Raw genomic sequence first — 24,411 nt, forward strand, 5'->3', positions numbered from 1 at the left:
GACTACGGCTCCTAGCCGAAAAGCGTAAGCCAGACAGTGCCACACCTGTTATGCTTTTACTTGTGTTTGCCATTCGCTTTTAATCTGAGTTTGAAATAAAGACGTTTTAATTATACTCTCCAGGACTACCGCTTTTCTAAATTTATATGTGTATATACATATAGTAACACATAAATATATACAGTCATGGCCAAAAATATTGGCACCCCTGCATTTCTGTCAGATAATGGACCACTTCGCCCATTGTTGCAATTACAAATGTTTAGGCAAAAAGTGGGAAAAAAAGCCAAGTCTGACACATTCCACGCAAAACTTTAAAAATGGACTGGACAAAATTATTGGCACCCTCAATTTAATATTTGGTAGCACACCCTTGAAAGAAATAACTGAAATCAATCGCTTCCTGTAACCATCAATGAGTTTCATACACCTCTCTACTGGAATTTTGGACCACCCTTCTTTCGCCAACTTCTCCAGGTCTCTCAAATTAAAAGGGTTCCTTTTCCCAACTGCTGTTTTAAGATCTCCCCACAGGTGCTCTATGTCTATGTGATTGAGATCTGGACTCATTGCTGGCCAGTTCGGTAATCTCCAGTGCGTTGTTTTAAACCATTTCTGGGTGCTTTTTGACGTGTGCTTTGGGTCATTGTCCTGCTGTAAGACCCATGACCTCTGATGGAGACCCAACTTTCTGACACTGGGCCCTACATTGCACCACAGAATTCTTTGGTAGTCTTCAAATTTCATAATGTAATGCACACAGTCAAGACATCCAGTGCCTGAAACAGCAAAGCAAACCCAAAACATCAGTGAACCTCTGCCATGTTTGACTGTAGGGACTGTATTCTTTTCTTTAAAAGCCCATTTTTTTTCCTGAAAGCATTAGAATGATGGTCTTTACCAAGAAGCTGTAATTTTGTTTCGTCTGTCCATAGCACATTCTTCAAACAGGATTTTGGCATCCTCAGGTAAGTTTTGGCAAACTCAAATCTGGCTTTTTTATGTTTCTGTGTCAGCAGTGGGGTCCTCCTGGGTCTCCTACTATAGCGTCCCTTTTCATTCAAATGGCAACGTATAGTATGAGCTGACACATTTGTACCCTGTGCCTGAAGGTCTGCTTGAATTTTTCTGGAAGTTGATCAAGGTTCTTTATCCACCATTCGAACAATCCTTCATTGCAATCTTTGATCACTTTTTCTCTTTTGTCCACGTCCAGTGAGATTAGCTACAGTGTCATGGGCTGTAAACTTCTTGACAATGTTGCACAAAGTGGAAACAGGAACATTAAGATCTCTGGAGATGGACTTGTAACCTTAAGATTGTCCATGCTTTTCCACAATTTTTGTTCTCAATTCCTACGACATCCTCAGACAATTCTTTGCTGCTCTTTCTCTTCACACACAACAGAAAGGTTGAGTAAATTTTTCACCATTTTAACTGGTTGCCGGTGTGTTTCTATATTGTTAGCACCTGTTAACCCCTTAGTGACCAGGCCATTTTTCAATTTTCTTACCGTTAAGGTCCAGGGCTGTTTTTACATTTCTGCAGTGTTTGCGTTTAGCTGTAAGTTTCCTTGTACTCATTTACTGTACCAACACATATTATATACAGTTTTTCTCACCATTAAATGGACTTTCTAAAGATACCATTATTTTCATCATATCATATAATTTACTATAAAAAATATAAAATATGATGAAAACATTAAAAAAACACACTTTTTCAGACTTTGAACCCCAAAATCTCTTACGAATCTACAACCACCTAAAAACACGCATGCCTAATAGTTTCTAAATTTTGTCCTGAGTTTAGAAATAACCAATGTTTACATGTTCTTTGCTTTTTTTTAAAGTTATAGGGCAATAAGTACAAGTAGCACTTTGCTATTTCCAAACCATTTTTTCCCCCAAAATTAGCGATAGTTACATTGTAACACTGATATCTGTCAGGAATCCCTGAATAACCCATCACATGTATATTTTTTTTTTAGTAGGCAACCCAAAGTATTGATCTAGGCCCATTTTGGTATATTTCATGCCACCATTTCACTACCATATACGATCAAATAATTTTTTTTTTTCACTTTTTCACAAACTTTAGGTTTCTCACTGAAATTATTTACAATGCAATTATGGCACAAATGGTTGTAAATGCTTCTCTGGGATCCCCTTTGTTCAGAAATAGCAGACATCTATGGGTTTGGCATTGCTTTTTGGTAATTAGAAGGCCGCTATATGCCACTGCGCACCACACTTGCATTATGCCTAGCAGTGAAGTGGTTAATTTGGTAGCTTGTAGGGTTAATTTTAGCTTTAGTGTAGAGATCAGCCTCCCACCTGACTCATCCCATCCCTGATCCCTCTCAAACAGCTCTCTTCCCTCCCCCACCCCCCAAAAGTCACCCTCATCTTAAGTACTGGCAGAAAGTTTGCCAGTATAAAAATAAGTTGTTTTTTTTTAAATATTTTTATATATATATATATATATATATATATATATATATATATATATATATATATATATATATATATATATATATATTCTGCAATGTAGGATAACCCTCCCCCTCTACCTATTTGCGGCCATCTTGGATTGAGATCTGGTGACAGTGGAGGCCATTGGAGTACAGTGAACTCATTTTCATGTTCAAGAAACCAGTTTGAGCTTTATGACATGGTGCAATATCCTGTTGAAAGTAGGCTCTGGTTAATTTTAGAAGCACTAATTGCTACCGCAAACTCACGGTAGGAATAACCAGCCACTTGTAATGGCTGATTCATTATAACGTGGCCACAAGCGGGCAAATTTGCCGTTTGCAGACGCGCCATAATTTATTGCTCCACTAGTAATCTAGACCTAAATTTTAAACTAAAATTTAACTAGATAATCTATCTACAATTTTACACTGCACATTTTACAATACTCCACTTGCTTTGCTGTATGTTTTTTTCTCTCTAAGGCAGTGCTTTCCAAACTGTGTGTCGGGACACACTAGTGTGTCAGCAGCAGTGTGTAGGTGTGTCCCTGCTTCAGCACAATTTTTTTTTAAATTTAAAAAAAACATTTTTGGGGGTTTCTGACTTTCCGCCTGCCTGCTATGCATATCACATGGTTGACACGTGATTGATACCTAGGGGGGTCACAGATCATCTTAACCTATTGGAGCAGCTCAGTGGGAACTGAAACTATTCCCATTGGCGGTACACATTGGCTCCTGACTGCACGTGTAGTCTCCTTAATTGGCTCGTGACTGCACGTGTAGTCTCCTTAATTTGCTCCTGACTGCATGTGTAGTCAGTGAGTGGGACAGCAGTGTGTTTGCAGCGCGGGAAGTAGTCAATCGGACTCACCGAGCTCTGAGGGCAGCAGCTTAAACGCTGAGCAAAAGTCTGGGGTTTTTTTTGCAACTAGCTCCCAGTAGTGCATTGCTGCTCCTGCTCTTGATATATGGATAGGAAGTGGAAGCTTAAAAATGCTTGATGATGAAATGCGAGTGTCTTTATTTAATATTCCACCAAATATTCAGAAATTGTATTCATCCCATCAACCTCATAGATCCCATTAAACTAGTAAGTAGCTATTGGTGTTAAACTTTTTTTTAATTCTTGCACATACATACTGTTACTTGTAAATACATTTCGTTATTATATAATTTATGTATGTGTTGTATCTCTTAAAACAAGTTCGTTTAACCTCCTTTTTGCTAGTACAACTGAATTACTGTGTCGCAACATGATGTTGGTCTAAAAAGTGTGTCATCAACATGAAAAGTTTGGAAAGCTCTGCTCTAAGGTTTGGTATGAAGCACCACCCCATTTTGATTAAATGGACAGTAAACAGTTTGAGATTTTATTTTAAAAATGTCAGTAATGCATAGTAAAACAACTGCAAAAAAACTTTTATTTTATATTTTTGCCCTCTGCCCCTTTTTCAAGTTGATTAGCCATGAAAATCATGGATTTTCTAATTCTCAGAACTTAAAAAGCACACTGCAGACTTTTTAATGCTAACACTGCTACATATATTTTTCATGAATTGGCTTTGAAAGATAAGAACTGTAAAGCTATGCACTTTATAGCAGCATTATGCAGAATCAAGCCCAGATTAATTCTTCAAAATGAGGAAACCCGCTGAGTGGAGTTTGGTTACTGAACAAAAATTGCATCCATCAAGATGTTAAAGGGACACTGAACCTAATTTTTTTCTTTCGTGATTCAAATAGAGTATGAAATTTTAAGCAACTTTCTAATTTACTCCTATTATCAAATTTACTTTATTCTCTTGTTATCTTTATTTGAAATGCAAGAATGTATGTTTAGTTGCCGGCCCATTTTTGTGAACAACCTGGGTTGTCCTTGCTGATTGGTGGATACATTCTTCCACCAATAAAAAGTGCTGTTCAGAGTCCTGAACCAAAAAATAGCTTAGATGCCATCTTTTTCAAATAAAGATAGCTAGAGAACAAAGAAAAATTGATAATTGTAGTAAATTAGAAAGAAAAAATTTGGGTTCAGTGTCCCTTTAATTTTTTTTTTTTTAAATGAATATGTTATCCTATTGCAAGACAACAAAAGTGTTTTGTAAGATGTTTACTGTCCCTTTAACGAAGTAACTTTTCAGGTATATTTTAGAATTGTCTTTTAGAGCAGTACAGTTTAGAAAATAATAGTACTGGTAAAAACTTGAGTACGTGATAAAGAATGCCTGGCCCCGCAAACTGAGGAACATAGTGGGAGGGGCCCTTTGACCTCTTGGGAGGAGGTAGGACCATATGGGTGGAGGAAGAGCTGTGGTTAAGTAGGGAATTACAAAAGGAGGAAGGACGTTTTAAGCAAGTGTGAGGGAATTTTTAGCGAACAATTTTCCCTTCCTCCCTTTTTGTTTGGTTGTATTGTCATAGCTGGTGGCGGGGGTGCTAGCATCATCATTTTCAGACCAAGGCAAGAAAAGGCTGGTTGGTACTCTCCCCAAGGGGTGGAAGAGCTAGATAATTAGCTCCTTGGGTGTGGGGTCCCTTGGAGCTAGTTATAAGCTGGAAAGGAATGGACTTAGCATCTTGCTATGTCCAGCTGAGCTAAAAGGACGGCCTGGTCAAATTAACCTTGAGTTGCTAAAAAAAAGTTAGGATAATTGAGGCTAGCACAAGAATAAGGCTTGGGTGAATTGCAATACGTTTATTATTGTAGTTATTTATGATGTGTTATTTAATGTATGTATTATTTAATAAACAGGCTGTGGCCAGATTTTTATACCACAAATATTGTCTCTGTCGTTATTTATTTATGGTAATGTCTAAAATTATTATATGTGGTTAAGGGCCGGGAAATTGATGACTCAGATGGTTAAGGAAAATAGTGCCTTGGTATCTTTCTTTAACAATAACTTTCATGGTAAAGTGAGCTTGCTTCTTTTGATATACTAAATATAATTCAAATTGTATCTATTTTCCAGGCTGCTCAACTGTATTTGCATCATTAAAGCGATGGTAAATCCTAGTGTTTCTGAAATGCAAGGATGTAACATTGGAACAAATAAAGGGGACTTTCATTCATGAAGTATAAAACACTTCATGCTGAAAGCTCCTTTATTCGTTCCAAATGATCGCCTTCACTGAGCTGTTAAGGCAGCCCACGCTATCTTCGCTATCTGGCAGAGAGGTGACGTTTCCACCTCTTAGCCAATAGCCATCTGGGAAATCCGGCTTGGTTATTTTATGTGCATCGGGGATAGTGTGACCTCAGAGCGCTGGTTAACTGTTCAGCAAAACAAAAAAGTGTAACAAAACATAAAAAAATACAATAAAAAGTACAGTTAAACTCATAATAACACTATCTAATAAAAACATATTTAAAAAATATTGCAAAAAAAGTTATAAGGGCTCAAAGATATGAGGTCTCAGGTGTTTGAACAAAAAAAGGCAATGGGCTTTAACATAGAGATACATATACATGTCTAAATATATAATACATTAATATAATATATATGTTTATATGTGTACATATGTATTTATATGTGTCTATATGTATTTACAGACATACAGTATATAAACATATAAACACATAAACATAAATATACACATATACAGACATATATAAACACATAAACATATATACACACATATACAGACATGTATAAACACATAAACATATATACACACATATACAGACATATATAAACACATAAACATATATATATATATACAGACATATATAAACACATAAACATATATATATATACACATATACAGACATATATAAACACAAACATATATATATATATATATATATACATACACATATACAGACATATATAAACACATAAACATATATATATACACATATACAGACATATATAAACACATAAACATATATACACGCATATACAGACATATATAAGTGCATTGGATCCATTTGCTGTCAGGGCTGGATTGACCTACCAGGATACCAGGAGATTTCCCGGTGGGCTGCAGCAGCTGGGGCTGGAAAGCTACAATTTTAAAGGGACAGTACACTGTAAAATTGTTTTTCCACAAATGTATTTTAAATGACTTGTTATACCAACTGCAGAGTATAAAATATTTGAGAAATTGCATTTTCAGGTTTATTTGTGTATCTGAAGTAACTGGTTTTGTGCTTTGAAACCACAGCCTATTACAATGGGTTGAGCTTCAGGTAATATCAGATCTCATTATGTTATCACTTTATGTACACAGACTTGCTTCCTTATCTTATATTTGTCTGGAACACCAAAGCTCAATACATAGAGAGAACAATGGCAAATTATCATTTTATTACTTAACTATCCTGCTCCCCACTGAGGGTGTAATCTCTTCTGCTGGCTGTGTTTACTTAGGCTTGTTAATAGCATATACACCAGTATCAAAACTTTCACTATAGGTTGGGAAACCACAAGCTAAATCAGCTATTTCAAATGCTGAAATAGGAGTAAAAGAGCTACTTGCAACCAATTTAATACACTCTAGCAGGTAAAAGGGATCATTGGGAATAATTTAAAGGGGAGAACGTTTTTGGGTGAACTGTCCCTTTAAGGGGTGATTAATGGGTGCATTTTGGTTGTAGGGTGTCTATAAAACATCAATCTGGCATTTTATTTAATGCAAAGTAATATAATTTAATTCTGAAAAAAATATTGGGGAAGGAGTATGCCAGTAATCCCCCTTTGAGAAAAATAGGGCATGTGCATTCTACCGAATCAACAGAAAATAGGGCTGGTTTTCATATTTTTCCAGGGCTGCTTTTTATTCCCAGTCCAGCCCTGTTTGCTGTCAAGTAGATGAAAACATGTTATTATATTTATGTAATATTCATATTTAATAAAGTGGTTATACTGTGTATTTATTGTAAATATTTCCCATTCCAATGTTCTGCACATAGCAGAGTATGTTCTATGTATTTGTAAATAGATATTCCTATATATATCTATCTATTCCTATATATATATGAATGAATAGAACATATTCTGTTATGTAAACAACATTGGAATGTAAAATATTCATATTTTCATGTTGGGTTTGCATGAGAGTATTAGGTTTTTTACCACTTTTTTTGCTCCATTGATTTCAATTGGGGAATATGTTAATGTGCGTGTGATATCCTAACTGCAACTTTTTGCGTATATCGGGTTAGCGTGTGAGGGAAAATGTTTTACTTTCAACTTGTAATATGAGTGCTACCTGACACGTGCAAAAACCTTACTTCTAGCGGAGCCTTAAATACTGCTTCATTTGTAATCTGGCCCTTAAAGGGACAGAAAATCCCAACATTTTCTTTCATGATTTGGATAGAACATACAATTTTAAACAACTTTAAAATTTACTTCTTTTTTAACATTTGCTTCATGCTCTTGTTATCCTTTGCTGAAGGAACAGCATTGCACTACTGGCAGCTGGCTGAACACATCTAGTTAGCCAATCACAAGAGACAAATGTATGCAGAAACCAATCAGCAGCTAGCTCCCACTAGTGTAGGATATGTTCATATTCTTTTTCAAAAAGGGATACAGAGAGAACAATGCACATTTGAAAATAGAAGGGAATGTAAAAGTGTTTTACAATTTAATTCTCTATCTGAATCATGCAAATTTAATTTTGACTTTCCTATCCCTTTAATGTTGAACTACATTACACAATCATCCTGTTAATTTTTGTTTCTTTTAAAGAAATTGAATACATAATCTAACATCCTTGATGTGGGGATAGTTTAGCAGCTTTCTGCAAAGGGAGGTGTTCTGGATTTGTACCCTGGGGACAGAAAACTCCAGGGCATAAATTTGAAATAGGACATAAAACATTTTTATATAGTTGTACTATGTTTTATTTATAACTTTAATTATTAATAAACTATGTTACAATATTGTTTATGAAGTTTTTTCTATTCATAAAACTAAATCTGTATTTAAAGAAGTAGTGGACTGGTATTTTTGTTTCTTCCTCTCTGTCAGTTAATTATTATCATAACAATTAATATTTAGAAATATATATTTTTTACACAATAAGAAGAGAGTATAGCTAGACTTACCTTTACATTTATAGTAATTTAAAATATTATTTTTTGCTATAAGCCACTCAGATCTAAAATATATAGGCAAAGTGAGGGATAGTGATATATCAATCTATATCATGGAAAAGGGCGAGGGAGAAAATTAAACGTAACTTTTATTAAATCAATAAAAAACAAACATAGAACATGTTAAAATATTAATAAACATATACACACAACTGCCCCACCCTGTGAGAGAAGTACCATCAGATTATTAAATAAAGAACCCGTTACTAAAATAAATTAGATCAGCACAAAAGGGGGTTGTTTATCCCCATTGACCAGTGTACTGCGAGTACAAAAGATCCCTATCACTAACTGTAGAAGACAAAAGGCCTATCTACAGCTTTTGCAGTACCCCATGTCAATTATTTAATAAAGTTGGGTGTCCCCGTGCTGCATCTACTACAAAAATACCATAATAGGGTTCAAATAAATCTTCAATAATTCAATGTATTAAAAGTCACAAAGAGGGGCAGTGTGAAGCCTGACGCGCATTTCACCACTGCTTTATCAAAGGTGCTGATTTAATTTTTTTTAGTAATGGGTTCTTTATTTAATAATATGATGGCACTTCTCTCACAGGGGGGCAGTTGTGTGTATATGTATTTTTATATTTTAGCATGTTCTATGTTTGTTTATTATTGATTTAATAAAAGTTACATTTTATTTTCTCCCTAGCTCAGGAGAGTACGCTTCCATAAGTTACTATCAGAACTTCAGTGCCAGCGAAGGGGTAAGTCGTGCAGCCATGGCAGCATATATAAATATATACGTATATACACATATTAACATATAAATATATATGTATAGAAGCATATACATGCCGTTTTTTTTTCTAACATCCCAAACCCGCTCAATTTAACCCCAATATACTGCCTAGTGCAATAATTTTATTAAAAAATAAAGATGCCTAAGGCCTAGATTTGGAGTTTGGCGTTAGCCGTGAAAACCAGCGTTAGAGGCTCCTAACGCTGGTTTTAGGCTACCTCCGGTATTTGGAGTCACTCAAAATAGGGTCTAACGCTCACTTTTCAGCCGCGACTTTTCCATACCGCAGATCCCCTTACGTAAATTGCGTATCCTATCTTTTCAATGGGATCTTTCTAACTCCGGTATTTAGAGTCGTGTCTGAAGTGAGCGTTAGACATCTAACGACAAAACTCCAGCCGCAGGAAAAAAGTCAGTAGTTAAGAGCTTTCTGGGCTAACGCCGGTTTATAAAGCTCTTAACTACTGTACTCTAAAGTACACTAACACCCATAAACTACCTATGTACCCCTAAACCGAGGTCCCCCCACATCGCCGACATTCGATTAATTTTTTTTAACCCCTAATCTGCCGACCGCCAACTACGTTATCCTTATGTACCCCTAATCTGCTGCCCCTAACACCGCCGACCCCTATATTATATTTAGTAACCCCTAACCTGCCCCCCACAACGTCGCCGCCAGCTACCTACACTTATTAACTACTAATCTGCCGACGGCAAAGCGCCGCCACCTACGTTATCCTTATGTACCCCTAATCTGCTGCCCCTAACACCGCCGACCCCTATATTATATTTATTAACCCCTAATCTGCCCCCCACAACGTCGCCTCCACCTGCCTACACTTATTAACCCCTAATCTGCCGACCGGACCGCACCGCTATTATAATAAAGTTATTAACCCCTAATCCGCCTCACTAACCCTATAATAAATAGTATTAACCCCTAATCTGCCCTCCCTAACATCGCCGACACCTAACTTCAATTATTAACCCCTAATATGCCGACTGGAGCTCACCGCTATTCTAATAAATGTATTAACCCCTAAAGCTAAGTCTAACCCTAACACTAACACCCCCCTAAATTAAATATAATTTACATCTAACGAAATTAATTAACTCTTATTAAATAAATTATTCCTATTTAAAGCTAAATACTTACCTGTAAAATAAACCCTAATATAGCTACAATATAAATTATAATTACATTGTAGCTATTTTAGGATTCATATTTATTTTACAGGCAACTTTGTATTTATTTTAACCAGGTACAATAGCTATTAAATAGTTAAGAACTATTTAATAGTTACCTAGTTAAAATAATTACAAAATTACCTGTAAAATAAATCCTAACCTAAGTTACAATTAAACCTAACACTATACTATCATTAAATTAATTAAATAAAATACCTAAAATTACCTACAATTAAACCTAACACTACACTATCAATAAATTAATTAAATACAATACCTACAATTACCTACAATTAAACCTAACACTACACTATCAATACATTAATTAAATACAAAACCTACAAATAACTACAATGAAATAAACTAACTAAAGTACAAAAAATAAAAAAGAACTAAGTTACAAAAAATAAAAAAATATCTACAAACATAAGAAAAATATTACAACAATTTTAAACTAATTACACCTACTCTAAGCCCCCTAATAAAACAACAAAGCCCCCCAAAATAAAAAATGCCCTACCCTATTCTAAATTACTAAAGTTAAAAGCTCTTTTACCTTACCAGCCCTGAACAGGGCCCTTTGCGGGGCATGCCCCAAGAAGTTCAGCTCTTTTGCCTGTAAAAAAAACATACAATACCCCCCCCAACATTACAACCCACCACCCACATACCCCTAATCTAACCCAAACCCCCCTTAAATAAACCTAACACTAAGCCCCTGAAGATCTTCCTACCTTGTCTTCACCAAGCGGGGCAGAAGAGGTCTTCCATCCGATTGAAGTCTTCATCCAGACGGCATCTTCTATCGACATCCATCTGGAACAGAGCGGCAGCATCCTGAAGACCTCCGACGCGGAACATCCATCCTGGCCGACGACTGAACGACGAATGACGGTTCCTTTAAATGACGTCATCCAAGATGGCGTCCCTCGAATTAAGGTAGGAATATTCTGATTGGCTGATGGAATCAGCCAATCAGATTTAGCTCGCATTCTATTGGCTGATCGGAACAGCCAATAGAATACGAGCTCAATCTGATTGGCTGATTGGATCAGCCAATCGGATTGAACTTGATTCTGATTGGCTGATTCCATCAGCCAATCAGAATATTCCTACCTTAATTCCGATTGGCTGATAGAATCCTATCAGCCAATCGGAATTCGAGGGACGCCATCTTGGATGACGTCATTTAAAGGAACCGTCATTCGTCGTTCAGTCGTCGGCCAGGATGGATGTTCCGCGTCGGAGGTCTTCAGGATGCTGCCGCTCCATTCCAGATGGATGTCGATAGAAGATGCCGCCTGGATGAAGACTTCAATCGGATGGAAGACCTCTTCTGCCCCGCTTGGATGAAGACTTCTACCGGATCATGGACATCTTCAGCCCCCCGCTTGGGCTTGGATCAGGACATCAGAGGAGCTCTTCAGGACGGATCGGTGAACCTGGTATGGTGAAGATAAGGTAGGAAGATCTTCAGGGGCTTAGTGTTAGGTTTATTTAAGGGGGGTTTGGGTTAGATTAGGGGTATGTGGGTGGTGGGTTGTAATGTTGGGGGGGGTATTGTATGTTTTTTTTACAGGCAAAAGAGCTGAACTTCTTGGGGCATGCCCCGCAAAGGGCCCTGTTCAGGGCTGGTAAGGTAAAAGAGCTTTGAACTTTTGTAATTTAGAATAGGGTAGGGCATTTTTTATTTTGGGGGGCTTTGTTGTTTTATTAGGGGGCTTAGAGTAGGTGTAATTAGTTTAAAATTGTTGTAATATTTTTCTTATGTTTGTAGATATTTTTTTATTTTTTGTAACTTAGTTCTTTTTTATTTTTTGTACTTTAGTTAGTTTATTTCATTGTAGTTATTTGTAGATATTGTATTTAATTAATGTATTGATAGTGTAGTGTTAGGTTTAATTGTAGGTATTTTATTTATTTAATTTAATGATAGTATAGTGTTAGGTTTAATTGTAACTTAGGTTAGGATTTATTTGACAGGTAATTTTGTAATTATTTTAACTAGGTAACTATTAAATAGTTCTTAACTATTTAATAGCTATTGTACCTGGTTAAAATAATTACAAAGTTGCCTGTAAAATAAATATTAATCCTAAAATAGCTACAATGTAATTATAATTTATATTGTAGCTATATTAAGATTTATTTTACAGGTAAGTATTTAGCTTTAAATAGGAATAATTTATTTAATAAGAGTTAATTAATTTCGTTAGATGTAAATTATATTTAAGTTAGGGGGGTGTTAGTGTTAGGGTTAGACTTAGCTTTAGGGGTTAATACATTTATTAGAATAGCGGTGAGCTCCGGTCGGCAGATTAGGGGTTAATAATTGAAGTTAGGTGTCGGCGATGTTAGGGAGGGCAGATTAGGGGTTAATACTATTTATTATAGGGTTAGTGAGGCGGATTAGGGGTTAATAACTTTATTATAGTAGCGCTCAGGTCCGCTCGGCAGATTAGGGGTTAATAAGTGTAGGCAGGTGGAGGCGACGTTGTGGGGGGCAGATTAGGGGTTAATAAATATAATATAGGGGTCGGCGATGTTAGGGCAGCAGATTAGCGGTACCTAGGGATAATGTAAGTAGCGACGGTGTCCGGAGCGGTAGATTAGGGGTTAATAATAATATGCAGGGGTAAGCGATAGCGGGGGCGGCAGAATAGGGGTTAATAAGTGTAAGGTTAGGAGTGTTTAGACTCAGGGTACATGTTAGAGTGTTAGGTGCAGACGTAGGAAGTGTTTCCCCATAGCAAACAATGGGGCTGCGTTAGGAGCTGAACGCGGCTTTTTTGCAGGTGTTAGGTTTTTTTCAGCTCAAACAGCCCCATTGTTTTCTATGGGAGAATCGTGCACGAGCACGTTTTTGAGGCTGGCCGCTTGCGTAAGCAACTCTGGTATCGAGCGTTGAAGCTGCGTTAAAAATGCTCTACGCTCCTTTTTTGGAGCCTAACGCAGCCTTTATGTGGACTCTCAATACCAGACTTATTTTTATGGTTCGGCCAGAAAAAAGCCGGCGTTAGCTACGTGGGTCGTTACCGACAAAACTCCAAATCTAGGCCCATATAAATAAAAAAATAAAAATATATATATATATATAAAACAAGTGCTTTTAACAAATTGTGTGTGGCCATACATATATTTAGAGTACAATTTAATTTCAATAATTTATTTAAACACTTACAAATTTTGTTTAATGCATCAATGTCACTAAATCTAAAAAATTGGTTAATTGCACCTCTGACTGCCACCTATTGTGTTTGTCAGGATACTATGAAAAGGATCAATTAAAAAAGAGAAGTCAGTCTTTTCAAAGATAAATCTGGCAATGCCTGTGAATTTTGCTTGTTGTGGAGAATTTGAGAGGCCCAGTTTGTTAGAGAGGCTGGTTTATTGTGACAGAGGGATAAAAGTGTTCTATTTTTGTCCTCTTTTAAATACACAAAAGTAAAGAAAAAAAAAGTTAAATAAAGATTAAAATGTGAACATTAGATAAAACATTAGATAAAATATCTGAACAAAACTGACGTGGAAGCCATGAAAGCAATAGGAAAACAGGACAAGATCTGAGAATAACAATGAGCCCTAGAGAGACATTTTAAATAAATGTAGTTTTCTATTTTACATTTTTGTGTGTCTTTTTTTTAATTTAATCTCCCTCCCCCTAGTGTTTTTGCTCCTTCCCCTCTCTACTCTACGTTACTCTCTCTCCTCACATAAACTCATCTAATCCACTCCTCCGTCTTTTCGCTTTGTGTTCTGAAAATTTGAGCTGGATGATATAACCTTCGCCAGATCAGACGTGATATTTCTCGCCAGATCAGACGTAATTTTTTCTCGTCAACCCTCGCAGGGGCTGCTATAGTGGAATGATTGTAAAAAAGGGGCAGTCTCTGCAAGTGGCTAGTGACACTATGGAGCAAAGTTAGCAGGGGGCGCAGTTTTAAAAAACTAAATCCTGCAGCCACTATAAATCACATTGCGCAGCTTTCTGTGTATAGCATCTTACATTTGCCTATATTTTCTTATGCACATGTTTCTATTAGGTGTATAAGCATTTTGAGTGTTTTGAGAAAAGCTCGCCAAAAAAATGTGAGATCTGTAGTGGCAAAATCTTTAAAGAATTACGTTGGGATTAGAGAGACAATGTCAAATACGCCCATGGACTGCCTATGTTAAGCCCATTTTACAAAAAAAATTACACTTTGTTTATTGTATTTATAAGTATAAATTTCTGTGTTTTTGCGCATTCAGTGTACTAACATTACAATTTACACTGTGCACATCCAATACGGTTTATTTCTGTGTAATTTGGATACAAATTTTACATTTTTGGTAAAATACGATTTTTAATGAAGAATTTTGTTACGATTGTTGATGCACCTTAACAATACAATTTTCCTTGCTTATTTTTGTGTTAATTGTTAAATAATTCGTTTTGAATGATGTTTAAAATATGAATTTTATTGAGCATTTTTCATACGAAAATACAATATACATTTTTCAGGGTAAAAAGTGGCTTTAGATAATTCCATTAGAGAAATAGAAGGACTGGCGACCTTTAGATCATTGGGCCCTCTGTTTCACTCAGGCCCCGATTCTAAAAAGATCCCTAGGCTGGTGAGATTCTATAAAAATGTTCGTCAGCCCATTTATTTCCCTGGTGGAATGATATGAAGCCCTGAAATCAGGTTGTCTCTCTATAGGGAGTATACTGCATTTTTGTATGGGGAGGAGATGCATGCATTACAAAAGTACACAATAAGGTTCATAATTTTAAAATCTTGCATAAAAATAATTTAATTATTCACACAAAAATATGCAGTAAAAAAATATATATTGTTAAGGTGCATCAAAATTTGTAACTAAATTGTTCACCAAAAATCGTGTTTAATAAAAAAACATAAAAGACAAGATTTCAAGTCTCACGGCAAATCATGCGAAAACACCGCATGCGTTATGGCTTTTTCGCATTTGGGGTCGCAGAGCTATTTCAAGTTGCAAAATAACTTATGTGCATGTTCAGGTATTCCCTATAGAAGTAAATTAAGAAGACAAATAGAAAAAAAAACACACAAAAAACCTATGTTGCGCAAAGCCCTTGACGTATTCGCCTTGAAAAGTGTACATGAATATGCAAATATTTCATATTGTGAAAATGTTTTCGTAATGGAATATGTTCTATTTATTTATAAATAAATATTTCTCTATATATGTGAGGATTTTTGGGCTGATATATCTATTTATAGGGAAATATGTATATGAATATATATATATATATATGTCTAGATATCTCGAGATCTATATGCGAATATCATTTAAAAATCCCTCTGAGATATTGTTTAACCCCTTAAGGACCGGGCATTTTAGACAGCATTTTTAGCATTTTTGCCATCACTACATTTAAACAGAAAAAGAGCCTTGTTTTTATATTTACCTATCAAAACCATATATTTTATTTTAGTAGACAACCCAAAGTATTGATCTAGGCCCATTTTGGTATATTTCATGCCACCATTTTACCGCCAAATGAGATCAAATAAAAAAAAAATTGTTAACTTTTTCACAATTTTAGGTTTCTCACTGAAATTATTTACAAACAGCTTGTGCAATCATGGCACAAATGGTTGTAAATGCTTTTCTGGGATCTCCTTTGTTCAGAAATAGCAGACATATATGGCTTTGGCATTGCTTTTTGGTAATTATAAGGCCACTAAATGCCACTGCACACCACACTTGTATTATGCCCAGCAGTGAAGGGGTTAATTAGGTAGATTGTAAGGTTAATTTTAGCTTTAGTGTAGAGATTAGCCTCCCACCTGACACAAACAGCTCTCCCCCACCTTACAATTGTCACCATCTTAAGTACTGGCAGAAAGTCTGCCAGTATGAAAATAAAAGCCTTTTTTTTTAAAATTATAATTTTTAAAAAATATATATTTGCTGCAGTGTAGGTTCCCCCCTAACCCCCAACCTCCCTGATCCCCCAAAAAAGCTCTCTAACCCTCCCCCCTCTACCTAATTGCCGCCATCTTAGGTACTGGCAGCTGTCTGCCAGTACCCAGTTTGCTATAAAATAAGGCAGTGTAGCTGCCCCCCCTCAATACCCTACCCCTCCCCTTCCCAGATCGACTTCCCACCCTCCTATTCCCATCACTAACCAATATAACCAGGATCCCCCCTCTTCCCCTCCCCACTCTGTCCTTCCCCCTCCCTGCCGCTTTCAGTGGGGGGTTATTTACTCAATAGTCGAGCGCAACTCCCGGCAACTCCTGCACAATCGTGGGGCATGCAGAAATAGTGTAATCTTGCAATTTTGAGCGAGATTGCGTCAGAGAGAAGCCCAGGACTGCAGCAACGTACAGGGTACTTAAAGGGACACTGAACCCAATTTTTTTCTTTCGTGATTCAGATAGAGCATGCAATTTTAAGCAACTTTATAATTTACTCCTATTATCAATTTTTCTTCGTTCTCTTGCTATCTTTATTTGAAAAAGAAGGCAGCTAAGCTTTTTTTTTGGTTCAATACTCTGGATAGCACTTTTTTATTGGTGGATGAATTTATCCACCAATCAGCAAGGACAAACCAGGTTGTTCACCAAAAATGGGCCGGCATCTAAACTTAAATTCTTGCATTTTAAATAAAGATACCAAGAGAATGAAGTAGATTTGATAATAGGAGTAAATTAGAAAGTTGCTTAAAATGACATGCTCTATCTGAATCTCGAAATAAAAATTTTGGGTTCAGTGTCCCTTTAAGGGCATAACGACCTGTGTCGCACAGGGTACGACGCTGGTCGTTAAGGGGTTAATGTGCATAAGATTGTAATGTAAAATATTTTCATTATCTCCATAGTTAAACATTTATATATAGTTATAAATCCATGTTTCTCTATGTATGTGTATGTATGTCGATGTAATATCCCTGCGTCAGCTTTTTTTTTTTCTAACACCCGAGATCTTGTATCTTTGAGCCCTTATAACTTTTATGTGCAAAATTTTTTTTAAATAATTTTTATTAGACAGGGTTAATATAACTGTAACTGTACGTTGTGTTTTGTGATATTTTTATGTTGCGGAAAACTGTTAACTACAGCTCTACGAGCGCGGAAAGGATTGTTGCTTTAAAGGCGAATGCGTGTGCGCAATTGTGATTTTTAAAAACAGTATTTTTCGTCTACAACGCCAGAAAGTAAATATAGAACACAAGAAGTCCCAAGCACACTCCACAATGAGATATTATGAATACAACTTCCAAAATGTATTCAAATTCATTAAAATCAGGATGTGTCAACAGCTTAAAACACCAGAATGACTGACATAGCATAGAGAGGACAGCTGGGCTCCTATGCAGATATTTTTCTTGCTCACAAGCACTTGTTCACTGCTCATAGGAGCTACAGCTTCCTCCAGCTAAATAGGCTTATTCTATACTCTAAATGTGCTTACTCTTTAATAACTCCGCAGGCGTAAGCACAATGTTATCTATATGGGTTACATGAACTAACGCCTTCAAGCAGTGAACAACTGTCAAGTGTATTCAGATAAGAGATGGCCTTCAGGGGCTTAGAAATTAGCATATGACCTACCTAGGTTTAGCTTTCAACTAACAATACCAAGCGAACAAAGCATATTTGATGATAAAATTAAAGTGGAAAGTTGTTTAACCCCTTAATGACCAGCACCGTACCAGTACAATGCTGCTGTCCTGGGCCTCTCTCTGCTGTGATCTCGCTAAAAGTGTTGAGATTGCACTATATCTGCATGCTCCACAAGTGGGGCAATGCAGAAATAGATTTGCAGAATTACCGATGCAGAGAGGGACACTCTGTTTCCCTCTCTGCATCGGACAACGGTGGTGCAAATTGTTGGTTGCGTGGGAAGGTTAGGAGGGAGGCAGGTGGGTGGCCAATTGCTGGAGGGGGGAGGGAGGGGCAGGATTCGATGGGACCGCTACACTATAGAAACAATTTATGCTAAGAGTGGGAGGAAGGAGGGGGGAGGAGTGGGAATTGAGGTTGGGGGGTCCTAGAGTGGAGAGGGGGAAGGGAGGGTAGGGGAAATTATCTTAGAGGGGGAGGGGGTTAAATGAGGGAGGGGCAGCTACACTGCAGAAAAACAATGTTTTTTTGTTATTTTTATTAAATAAAAAAGAAAAAAATATAGCAAACTGGGTACTACAGACAGCTGCCAGTACCTAAGTTGGCTGAAATTAGTTAGAGGGGGGAGGGTTAAAGAGCCAGTACTGTTAGTGATAATCACGTCAGATGTGCCTTTTAATCAAATATTAAAAATGAAAAATAAAAATATGCCCTTTGTAGATGTTGGGGTCCTAAAGTGACTTTTCCTGCAGATCCCCTTAACTGTTCATCATATTAGGTAGTCAACACATATACATATGTACATGAAGCTATTCATATGTGAAGGTGTGTACTATATGGGGCCGAATTATCAAGGGCCGGATGGCCCTGAATACCCTTGTTTCCACGCAAGCCTTCAGGCTCGCCAGAAACAGGAGTTAAGAAGCAGCGATCTTAAGACCGCTGCTCCTTAACTCGCCTGCCGCCTCTGAGGTGGCGGACAGCAATCAGCTCGATCGAATACGATCGGGTTGATTGACACCCCCTGCTAGCAGCCGATTGGCCGCAAATCTGCAGGGTGCAGCATTGCACAAGCAGATCACCAGAACTGCTTGTGCAATGTTAAATGCCGACAGCGTATGCTGTCGGCATTTAGTGATGTCGGGCGGACATGATTCGCTACAGCCATTTGATCATTCGGTTCCTATGAAACCTCTTCAATAGGGATAAATGGGGCTGTAATGAATTGATACCATGTATATTAAAAAACTTCTAGAATGTCTCCTGTGGCCATTTCAGAGTTTTTTGAACAGGAGCAAGTTAATAGACTGTTTGAAAATGGCCGTGAAATAGTTTTAAATTTTTCCAAAATGCCTTTTCAAGGGCTTATCAAGTGCCTAGACATGTCAAATTTGAAATGTCAAACTTGGGTTTGAAAAGCGACTTGGAAAAGTATTGTGAACACCCAGAACTTTTCGTCCCTCTAGGAAAAATAGGGCTTTTATTGAGGATCCGAAAAGCTGTTTGCGAGTGTGGGAAAGAACCAAAAATTTGCTATTGTGATCACGTCAAATTGAAAAATAGCCCTTTTGGCCCAAAAAAGAGCCAAAAAAGCCACAGCCAATATATTGTGATTAAGGCCTTAGCTTAAAATTGCTGATTTTCTAAATTACACTAAAGTTTTGATGAGTTAATGGGATCCACTATGTTTTAATTTCAGTTTCCCCCTATATATTTTTCCTGGTTAGAACAATTAGGGACAGATTTAAAGCAAGGCAATAAAAGAGATTTTTCAAATAAGACTGTGCGGGTCCGGGACATAGGCTTATCTAAAAGGTTTTCCACGCAGCCTTCTTTGCATAAACAGAGATAAATTGAAAACTAGTTCAAACATGAAAGTGCCCATTGCTTTATAAAAACTCCCATTGCTTTAAAGAAACTAAATCTTTACACTTATATTTTAAATATTTAAACAACTAATATAATTGTAAAAATACATCTACTTATTATTATTAGGCTAAACTTTGCTTTCAAAACCTTATTATGTCTAGCATGTATTTACTGTTTACTATCCCTTTTAGACACCAAAAAGCAAATTCTGTAACCTGCAAATGCTTCAAATCAAACATCTGCTCTTTGCAGCATTTTAAAAACCTAGCTTATAGATTTTCTTTTTTGGCCTCTCTAGGTGCACTCATGGGACAAAGCACATTTGTTTTACAAAATGGCAAGAGCTGTTTGATGTCCCTTTAAATGCATGGAAAACCCCTGTGTGAGACATACTGTTCTTAAGGTAAAAATGCTTTTAGAGAATTCAGGGGCTTTATAGTGCTGTGGATATTATAACTAAACAACTACAATTCATCTCATTAACATGGGTTTATATAAGGTAAAACAATGACATTTTTAGATGATGTTGATTGGCTATTCTTAAGCAAATATATGCTAATGACTTAGAAATAGGTTACATGTAATTCAGGCAATTTAATTGGAGTTCTTCTAATGGGCTAGAATGGGTTAGAATGCCTATAGAAGTAGAATCCAAAAATCCCTTGAAGTGCCTACAATTTTTTGTTCATGGCAATCTTTAATGGATTAGAAAGGGTTGTTGCCTTTTTTTTATCTCATGACCAGTAACCAGGGTGTTATAAAAATCTAAAAACAATGTATTGATTTTTTGTGCTCAGTCTTCACTGCAGTTACAGCTCATTAGTGTCCATTTAAAACCAATTACATTAGTTCTATTCAGTGGTGTAAAAACAAAGTCCTTTCTTTAGCTTTTATCAATGGTTTAAAACACAAACATCAACACTTTTGTGATTAAGACCACTCCAGGTATAGCACATTTTTAAAAAAATCTTTAATTAGCTTAAAAAGGAGAGAAGGAATCTGTTTTACTACAAATATTTAGCTGTTAATGCAAAATGAATACTGAAAACAAAATCTCCTGAATAAGGATCTTACAAAAGTATATTAAATAATTTGATATTTAAAATGATTTTAAACAGTTAGTTATATAATTATTGCAATGTTAACATTATAACCTTTTTAAAGGTTTGGAAAGAATTATAGATGTGATGTCTTAAAGGAATATTCTGGTGCAAAAAAATTACTTGCTTTAACAATGTCATTTTTTGCATTGGATTGTCCCTTTAACTCTATGGTCTCTATTTACCATTGCTGCTTTGGTGGACCGTCTTATGACCGCTGCTTTTTAGCTTGACCTTTAACCTAAAAGGTGGCAGATTTAAATCATCCCAATCTGATTGACAGCTCCTGCTAGCAGCAAATTGTCCGCCAGTGAGCACGGAGTAGCATTGCACAAGCTTTATATGCCTTCCTGTATAGACCCCAACCACCTTGTAGGGCTGAGGCAGGAAGCAATGTACCAAACACGAATGAAGTAAAAAGAAAGAAAAAATTATGAATAATACATATTGCAGTGATTTTTGCAGTAACCAAAGTCATACGCCTAGATTTAGAGTTCTGCGTTAGCCGTCAAAACCAGCGTTAGGGGTCCTAACGCTAGTTTTGGCCGCCCGCTGGTATTTAGAGTCAGTCAGGAAAGGGTCTAACGCTCACATTCCAGCCGTGACTTTTCCATACCGCAGATCCCCATACGCCAATTGCGTATCCTATGTTTTCAATGGGATCTTTCTAACGCCGGTATTTAGAGTCTTGGCTGAAGTGAGCGTTAGAAATCTAACGACAAGACTCCAGCCGCAAAGAAAATCCAGGAGTTAAGAGCTTTATGGGCTAACGCCGGTTCATAAAGCTCTTAACTACTGTGCTCTAAAGTACACTAACACCCATAAACTACCTATGCACCCCTAAACCGAGGCCCCCCCCACATCGCCGTCACTCTGTTAAATTTTATTAACCCCTAATCTGCCGACCGCACACCACTGCAACCTACATTATCCCTATGTACCCCTAATCTGCTGCCCCTAACACCGCCGACACCTACATAATATTTATTAACCCCTAATCTGCTACCTTACCTACAATTATTAACCCCTAATCTGCCGACCGGACCTCACCGCTACTCTAATAAATGTATTAACCCCTAAAGCTACGTCTAACCCTAACCCTAACACCCCGCTAAGTTAAATATAATTTTTATCTAACGAAATAAAATAAATCTTATTAAATAAATTATTCCTATTTAAAGCTAAATACTTACCTGTAAAATAAACCCTAATATAGCTACAATATAAATAATAATTATATTGTAACTATTTTAGGGTTTATATTTATTTTACAGGCAACTTTGTATTTATTTTAACCAGGTACAATAGATATTAAATAGTTAATAACTATTTAATAGCTACCTAGTTAAAATAATTACAAAATTACCTGTAAAATAAATCCTAACCTAAGTTACAATTAAACCTAACACTACACTATCAATAAATAAATTAAATACAAATACCTACAAATAAATACAAATAAATAAACTAACTAAAGTACAAAAAATAAAAAAAGAACTAAGTTACAAAAAATAAAAAAATTTTGTACAAACATTATAAAAATATTACAACAATTTTAAGCTAATTACACCTACTCTAAGCCCCCCAAAATAAAAAAATGCCCTACCCTATTCTAAAATAAAAATTGAAAAGCTCTTTTACCTTACCAGCCCTTAAAAGGGTCTTATGCGGGGCATGCCCCAAAGAATTCTGCTCTTTTGCCTTTAAAAAAAAACATACAATACCCCCCCAACATTACAACCCACCACCCACATACCCCTAATCTAACCCAAACCCCCCTTAAATAAACCTAACACTAAGCCCCTGAAGATCTTCCTACCTTATCTTCACCACGCCGGGTATCACCGATCCGTCCAGAACAGGGTCCGAAGTCTTCCTCCTATCCGGATAATGTCTTCATCCAAGCGTGGGCTTAAGAGGCCCATCATCCGGCTGAAGTCTTCATCCAAGCGGGGGCTGAAGAGGTCCATCATCCGGCTGAAGTCTTCTATCAAGCGGCATCTTCAATCTTCTTTCTTCCGGCTCCATCTTCATCCTGCCGACGCGGAACATCCTTCCTCCACGACGAACTCCCGACGAATTGAGCCAATAGAATGCGAGCTCAATCTGATTGGCTGATCCAATCAGCCAATCGGATTGAACTTGAATCTCAGAATTTTCCTACCTTAATTCCTATTGGCTGATAGAAGCCAATCGGAATTCGTGGGACGCCATCTTGGATGACGTCCCTTAAAGGAACCTTCATTCGTCGGGAGTTTGTCGTGGAGGAAGGATGTTCCGTGTCGGCGTGATGAAGATGGAGCCGGAAGAAAGAAGATTGAAGATGCCGCTTGATAGAAGACTTCAGCTGGATGATGGACCTCTTCAGCCCCCGCTCGGATGAAAACTTCAGCCGGATGATGGACCTCTTCAGCCCCTGCTTGGATGAAGACTTCAGCCGGATGATGGACCTCTTCAGCCCCCGATTGGATGAAGACATCGCCTGGATAGGAAGGACCCTCTTCTGGACGGATCGGTGATACCTGGCGTGGTGAAGATAAGGTAGGAAGATCTTCAGGGGCTTAGTGTTAGGTTTATTTAAGGGGGTTTGGGTTAGATTAGGGGTATGTGGGTGGTGGGTTGTAATGTAGGGGGGGTATTGTATGTTTTTTTTTTTACAGGCAAAAGAGCAGAATTCTTTGGGGCATGCCCCGCAATAGGCCCTTTTAAGGGCTGGTAAGGTAAAAGAGCTTTTCAATTTTTATTTTAGAATAGGGTAGGGCATTTTTCTATTTTGGGGGGCTTTGTTATTTTATTAGGGGGCTTAGAGTAGGTGTAATTAGCTTAAAATTGTTGTAAAATTTTTATAATGTTTGTAAAATATTTTTTTTTATTTTTTGTAACTTAGTTCTTTTTTTATTTTTTGTACTTTAGTTAGTGTATTTATTTGTATTTATTTGTAGGTATTTGTATTTAATTTATTTATTGATAGTGTAGTGTTAGGTTTAATTGTAACTTAGGTTAGGATTTATTTTACAGGTAATTTTGTAATTATTTTAACTAGGTAGCTATTAAATAGTTATTAACTATTTAATAGCTATTGTACCAGGTTAAAATAAATACAAAGTTGCCTGTAAAATAAATTTTAATCCTAAAATAGCTACAATATAATTATTATTTATATTGTAGCTATATTAGGGCTTATTTTACAGGTAAGTATTTATCTTTTAATAGGAATAATTTATTTAATAAGATTTATTTTATTTTGCTAGATAAAAATTATATTTAACTTAGGGGGTTGTTAGTGTTAGGGTTAGACTTAGCTTTAGGGGTTAATACATTTAT

The sequence above is a fragment of the Bombina bombina genome, chromosome 4, assembly GCF_027579735.1.
Source record: "Bombina bombina isolate aBomBom1 chromosome 4, aBomBom1.pri, whole genome shotgun sequence".
Lineage (NCBI taxonomy): Eukaryota > Metazoa > Chordata > Amphibia > Anura > Bombinatoridae > Bombina > Bombina bombina.